Raw genomic sequence first — 7,934 nt, forward strand, 5'->3', positions numbered from 1 at the left:
ACTGGTGCGGCTCCTAGATGTAGGAATGAAAGAGCCAAAACTTTAAATAAAAGAGAAGAGGCAGCGGAACACAAACATGCACATATGAGAGCAGCAGCATGAATATCCCGAAGCATCTCCTCTTCTACACAAACTGCAGACCATCAGATGAACTGCAGGGCAAACGGTCTGCTTCGTTCCCCAGTGATGTGGAGGAAGTCAGGGTCAGCTGCTGCTGCAACCCTGATGGGTTCCGTTCAGACTCCTTTTAATGCAGAGGACAACTTCTTGAATAATTCACTGATCTGTAATAATAACAAAGGGTTTATATTCATGGACATAAAGCGGGGTAGAGCCAGCTGTAAACAAGCAAACACACATTCATGGTAATCAGACATGAAAGAATTTACACGCTCATCGTGTGCAAAGATTAAAAAAATGTGCTTGTTAGTGCCAGCTGGTGCCATCTAGTTTTTACTGTCTTAACCTAACCAGGGACGCTCCGTCCCAGACGCCTCCGAGCCCAGAGAAGTGGACGCCGCCTCTGGACCAGGCTAACATCAGGCTAACATCAGGCTAACACCAGGCTAACATCAGGCTAACATCAGGCTAACATCACGCTAACATCAGGCTAACATCAGGCTAACACCAGGCTAACATCAGGCTAACATCACGCTAACACCAGGCTAACACCAGGCTAACACCAGGCTAACATCAAGTTAACATCAGGCTAACATCAGGCTAACACCAGGCTAACACCAGGCTAACATCAGGCTAACATCAGGCTTACACCAAGCTAACATCAGGCTAACATCACGCTAACATCAGGCTAACATGAGGCTAACACCAGGCTAACATCAGGCTAACTTCAGGCTAACACCAGGCTAACATCAGGCTAACATCAGGCTAACACCAGGCTAACATCAGGCTAACATCACGCTAACACCAGGCTAACATCACGCTAACATCAGGCTAACATCACGCTAACACCAGGCTAACATCAGGCTAACACCAGGCTAACATCAGGCTAACATCACGCTAACATCAGGCTAACATCAGGCTAACATCAGGCTAACATCACGCTAACACCAGGCTAACATCACGCTAACATCAGGCTAACATCACGCTAACATCAGGCTAACACCAGGCTAACATCAGGCTAACATCACGCTAACACCAGGCTAACATCAGGCTAACACCAGGCTAACATCAGGCTAACATCACGCTAACACCAGGCTAACATCAGGCTAACATCAGGCTAACATCAAGTTAACATCAGGCTAACATCAGGCTAACATCACGCTAACATCAGGCTAACATCAGGCTAACATCACGCTAACACCAGGCTAACATCAGGCTAACATCAGGCTAACATCAAGTTAACATCAGGCTAACATCAGGCTAACTTCAGGCTAACACCAGGCTAACATCAAGTTAACATCAGGCTAACATCAGGCTAACATCAGGCTAACTTCAGGCTAACATCAGGCTAACTTCAGGCTAACATCAGGCTTCTTCTCTGCACAGTAAAGGCTGTGAATGGAACTCTGGATCGTGGTGCTGGACAAAGGTTTCCCACAGTAATCCCTTGTCCGTGTGCTTCTATGAATGAGGGTTCTTGATGCAGCGCCGTCTTATACTCATTCAAAGACTGACTGGAAGGAATTCCCCACCTACAATCATAAGAAACAACCTTTTTTTTTTTTTTTTAAATCAAGCATTTCATGGAAACCAGGAATCTGGAAAATATTCACACCTGTTGTTATCAGTGACTGTTTTTCAGGCAGACTCCTTCGGCTGAACCTTTTCTTCCTTTAAACATGTTTACAGCCTCACGTCAAATCAAATCTAAATGCTCTTTGGTGGGAATCCCACAGAGCAGGAATGTGAGCCACTAAGCAGAGACAACACCGGAGATTCTCTCTGTTTGTCAGTTCATTTGCTCTTATGTGTTTGTGTGACTCACTCCTTTGATCTGCTCGTCTTTATTTATATCGTTTTGCTGCAGGATTAATTTTATTCTTCACCCCTTCAGTCAGATTTTATTATTTCAGTCAGCTCATATAGTTTTGCTCTTTATGAACAGGAGAAGGTACGGTGGCCGACACTTGCAAACGCATTGCAAACGGCAAAACAAATCCAACAGTAAAACGCTGCAAGAGAAAAATGCGGCACTCACAAAAACGACCTGAGCACATGCGATGCAAACTTCAAAACACGTGCAAGAAAGAAAAACACAACGGAAGTTTGCCAGGGGTCTCGACCTGTGTGGGATAGGCCCTGTCTGATAGGGGATTGGCTGTGGGAGATCGACCAAAGTAACGAATTAGAGGAGAGTCAAAAAGGTACGTTGTCCTTTTATGTCTTTATGCCAAGTGTTTAAAAAGGACATAAAGGAGAACGTACCTTTTTGACTCTCTTCTAATTCGTTACTTTGGTCGATCTCCCACAGCCAATCCCCTTTCCCAAAGGTCGAGACCCCCTAATGGCCTGGCGAACTTCCGTTGTATTTTGAGAGAACTTGCAGTGTTTCTTTCTTGCATGTATTTTGAACTTTGTAACACGTTTATCTCTTGCATGTGTTTTGAGGGAACTTGCAGCGTTTCTCTCTTGCATGTGTTTTGAGGGAACTTGCAGCGTTTCTCTCTTGCATGTGTTTTGAACTTCGTAACGCGTTTCTCTCTTGCATGTGTTTTGAGGGAACTTGCAGCGTTTCTCTCTTGCATATATTTTTAACTTGGTAACGCGTTTCTCTCTTGCATGTATTTTGAACTTTGTAACGCGTTTCTCTCTTGCATGTGTTTTGAGGGAACTTGCAGCGTTTCTCTCTTGCATGTGTTTTGAACTTTGTAACGCGTTTCTCTCTTGCATGTGTTTTGAGGGAACTTGCAGCGTTTCTCTCTTGCATATATTTTTAACTTGGTAACGCGTTTCTCTCTTGCATGTATGTTGAACTTTGTAACCCATTTCTCTCTTGCATGTGTTTTGAGGGAACTTGCAGCGTTTCTTTCTTGCAGTCGTTTTAACGTTTGCGTCGCGTGTGCTCCGGTCGTTTTTGTGATGCAGCATTTTTCTCTTGCATTATTTTACTGTTGGATTTGTTTTGCTGTTTGCACGTGTCGGCCACAGTAAGAAGGTGATTTTAAAAGTAGTGTTATCCAGAGGGATCAGTGATAATAATTATAGTTCTTTACACAAATGACGACGTTGGGAAGTTACAAAGAGAGTCAGAGGGCTGAGATTCCTTCTCTACATGTAGAGAGAGAAACCTTTTTTAAAAACCGCAGTGACAGAATGCGTTAATAATCCAGGGAATTCCCCTGAAGCTACATCCTGTTCTCACCATTTTACCTGGTGATTTATGGATCACCCACATTCTGCACATACTGTAGTAATAAGGTCGCCAGAGAAAAGTGCTTTTATTGGGAAATGTTAATGTTTTTTACTTTTCTGGAAACTTGGTGGTGAGCTGGTTCTTATCTGCAGTGTATTCGACACCGATGGGTGAAAAGCTGTTAAAAAACTATTTAAGCTTCAGTGATCCGGAGACACTGAGCGAGTTCTGCAGTCCTCATAACTGCTTGTTGCTGATTGTGCTTTTTGCAGATCACAAGTGTTAATGCAGAAAAGTACAGCCTGAGATTCCACTTTATGCAATGCACTTGCGACATTCTGCATTCAGTCTCATATTGACGTGCACAATGAGAGCAAACGCAGTAAAAAAATAAAAGGAGACACGCTCACACTGAAAGCCTGACATGGCTTGTGTTTTTTTTCCCTTTGTTCATTTTCTCATCACTCCCATTCTGCCATCCATCTGAGTCTCACAGAGTGCATCTTTAATAGAAAATAAGACAGCAGAAAAAGACAAAGGCAGGACGGAGAAAGGAGGGCGAGTCGTGAAAGACGAGCAGCCTGTTCCAGACTAATGAAAGCAGCAGGATTGTGAAAGACGAGGTTTAACACATCAATCAGAGTGATGCTTAATGAGGAGAGGGAACGGGGCAGAGAGAAATGGGATGTACAAGATGTTTTACTTTTCTTTCATCTCATTAAAACCTGATTAAACCTGATGCTACGTATTCTGTGTAGCTGAATGTATCAGTATTAGCTACCTTTGATAGAGTCAGAGCTGTCAGGAGAAGGAGCAAAATGTGTCATTTTACACTGGAAACATCAAAAGCTGGCAGTCTGTTGATGCTAATCCATCTTCTGCTTCATGTACAGCAGCATGTACTGTACAGTGGTAGCAGTGGGATGTTATTGTGCTAAATTAGGAGGTAAGCAGTAAGCATTTAGAAGAACTCTGAAGGGACTGAAGCACATATTCGTTTAAAGATGAACACAATGCCGATTAGGATGGCATCGAGGTTACCAAACGCTGGAAACCTAACCAGGTAGCATGTCCACCTAGTTTTTACTGCCTTAACCTAACCAGGTAGTATGTCCACCTAGTTTTTACTGCCTTAACCTAACCAGGTAGCATGTCCACCTAGTTTTTACTGCCTTAATTTAACCAGGTAGCATGTCCACCTAGTTTTTACTGCCTTAACCTAACCAGGTAGTATGTCCACCTAGTTTTTACTGCCTTAACCTAACCAGGTAGTATGTCCACCTAGTTTTTACTGCCTTAACCTAACCAAGGAGTTTAGGCAGTGAAGCTCAAGATAAAAAAGTTTGGCAAAGCTTTTTCACCGAAGCTGGTAATTATTGCAGACACCCAGAGAGCTTTGGGCAGGACTCGTGAACAGTTCAGTCATGAGCAGTTCGGTCATGAACAGTTCAGTCATGAGCAGTTCGGTCATGAACAGTTCAGTCATGAGCAGTTCAGTCTGTTCAGTCATGAACCTGAACCCTGGAAACGTTCCAGGCTGTGAGAGGCCGCAGAGTAAAAACTGATGAAAACCTGAAACAGCCTTGACATTGAAGGGTGTTAAACAGCATGCGACCTCTTACATCCTCGTATTGATGTCTATCGTCTCATTTAGATTTTCCCTGATTCTTTAATCAAGTCTGTCATTCAGAGGGATTCTGTGCTCTCCTTGATCACAGCACCACAAAGTATTTTCTCATCAGTTTACTTTGTTTTAGTTTATCACAAGAGCACAGAGATGTGTCTTTAATGGCCAACTCTGGAAACAGGTTTTTGGCACAGAACCATCAATCCAGTGTAAAACAAGCCTCAGAGGAGTTTTAAACTCACTCTAAGTGCATCCTCTCAGTCCATCACATCTTCCAATGCAGGTGGATCAAATACCAGGCCAGTGCACCAGGGTCAGTGTTCCAGTCCAAACACCGATGTTGTAATTTAATTTCTTCCTCTTCCATCTCTCCGTTTCATCATCAGATTTAAATTCTGACCAACTTTTTAGCCAAATAAACCAGAGGTAACCAGATATTAATGTCTGTCCCAACTACTCTGCAGATAAACATTCCAGCAAAGTGTTTCTGTGTCTCTATTAGGGCTGGGCAACGATTAAAATTTTTAATCAAATTAATCACATGATTTCCCTGATTAATCGCGATTAATCGCATTTGTACGCAAAATCCAAAAATGAATCCAAAAGTAGTGTATAGCTTTTAGCATTTAGCTTTATTTTAAGTGTGCTGCCATATGAATGAAAGTGCCATAACATTTGTTGTGCAAACACACTTTTAACATCAGCATCTTTCTGTAGTTTTTATGTAGAAGCCTCGCTCCACTGTCTGTTTCCTTGAATGACTTGCTGCTATCAGTTGTGTGTTTTGCCTTTAAGTGATATTTTAGACTGGAACTACTACGCTGAGAAGACAATTCAACTTGGCAGTGTTTACAGATGACTTTGGTTCTGTCGACTCCGCCGTCTGGAAGAACTTTAAAATGAAAATGGCCGAGTAAAAGTTCCGTACCCTTCTCCATGTTTGGTGGATCCGCCGATTACTTTCTTTTCCTGTTCCACAGCAGACAGCAACAGACTTTTACAAAATAAAAGCCTTTGAGCAGCAGACTTTTACAGAATAAAAGCCTGTGAGCGACAGACTTTTACAAAATAAAATAAATAATAAAACAGGGGTGGTCCGTGGCGTAGTGGGTTGAGCAGGTGCCCGATGTACAGAGGCTATAGTCCTCGCTGCAGCTGCAGAGTCCCGCATCGGACGGCCCTGTGCTGCATGTTGTTCCCCCTATCTCTAGTTAGTTAATATCTTCACAACTCTTATGTTTTATGGTAAGGAAAATTTACTTGATATTGCAGGATTAAATTTGACTTAAATCATTTGAGTGCAAATACTTTCAAAGGTTTTTTTTAAGTAAATCTTATGAGTTATTTTTTTCAGTGCAGAATCTCAGCCCCTCCATATCAAACCACTAAAACAGTAGTGCTGTTATTTTCTATGTTAATTTTCCTTATAACGTCACTAACGTCAGAGTTTTAAGTGGCTATAGTTTCCCCAACACTAAACAAGCAAAGTTAGGCATTTTCCTCTGCATAGTTTCATAAAATTTGCACTTAAATTGGATGGAAACCTGCCGACTATTAGAATATGATTAGAGTATAATATGGCCGTACGATGGATGAGTCTGTTACCGCTATTAATGGCCAAAATACAGAATGACATTGAACCATGAAGCAAAACATTCAGTGTCAGCATCTGCAGTAGGATTCCCATTAACTCCTTGCATCAAGCTCAAGCTGGTTCTCACACACTCACACAATGCTACACCTGATTCACAGAGTCCATTGTTTTTTTCACATTTCTACACTTTCTTTTAAGCTTTTCATCGAGCTCTCACACATTGTTATCACACAGGTCACGGCATCCATCCACAAACTCTCCATCTCTTGTGGTGTGAGGAGATAAGCCAAAGTTCAGTTTGATTTGGTATTGTTCAGCAGGGAAGACGCACCCGCTTCGCCCACCCGCCCTCCTTCTTCTTCATCCTCTCCCTCCGTCTCTGATCTGCCTCTCTGCGACATCGGCAGCTTGAAAGATGTAGCCGTTTATTAAAAGAGACAAGATCCATCGCCAAAGTCGCTGCGAATGTGTTTGTGGGGATTTAGGTGGGCGAGTTCACTGGTGTGTTTGTGTTTCTGTGAGTGTGGGGGGGCTAAACGGAAGAAGAAGGATGGAAAGGAGGAGAAGGGAGAATCGGCTTCTTCTGTCAACACAGCTGGTTAGCCTTTGTAAAGATGAGCTCCATCTCTCTCACGAAAAGAAATGTGCACAACATGCACGTGGACAAACATCTCTGAGACACAAAATGTAGAATATAGTGAAAGCTCCACAAACAGTCAGGGCAACACAGCTGAGCATCTTTGTGGATAAAGAAAGGGTGTTAGCAAGTGAAATGTGACACATAAGTGTGAGAAAGGCACTGATTATTAATCTTTTGGGCTAAAAGTGTTGATGAAGTTTCATAAGAGCAACTCCACATCTAATGCTAGCATAGCAGCACACACACAGATGGAGGAGCATTACTACACCTGCTGACCTGATTCTGTTCTGAAGATGTTATTTCTTTTATTTTCCTAAGGATAATGTTCTGAAAGTTACAATAGAAGCTCTGAGTCCACTTTCTGTTCCTCTACAGCAGAGATACTCACTGCGCAGCTCCTCAAGCTTTAATTGGTGGCTCGCACTCACATAGTAGCTTATGACAATATGCTAACAATAACAATAATTTTTTTCAAATAACATACAGCGAATACTGCACAGTATTAGGTATTTTTATTAATTTTGCGTTTTTGTAGTATTATGTATTTTTATTAAGTATTAATTAAGGCTTAATGGTGTTTCCTAAAGGGGGCACAGTTAAACCTGGCAACGCAGCCCGCTTAAACCACCGTCACACTTGACCGCAGAGCACGCTAGCTCCTTTAGCCAGAGCACGCTAGCTCCTTTAGCCAGAGCACGCTAGCTCCTTTAGCCAGCCCGAGATGCAGGCACAATGGATCGGTTTTTAATTAAAAGAGGGC

This window comes from Odontesthes bonariensis, chromosome 3, assembly GCF_027942865.1.
Source record: "Odontesthes bonariensis isolate fOdoBon6 chromosome 3, fOdoBon6.hap1, whole genome shotgun sequence".
Taxonomy (NCBI): domain Eukaryota; kingdom Metazoa; phylum Chordata; class Actinopteri; order Atheriniformes; family Atherinopsidae; genus Odontesthes; species Odontesthes bonariensis.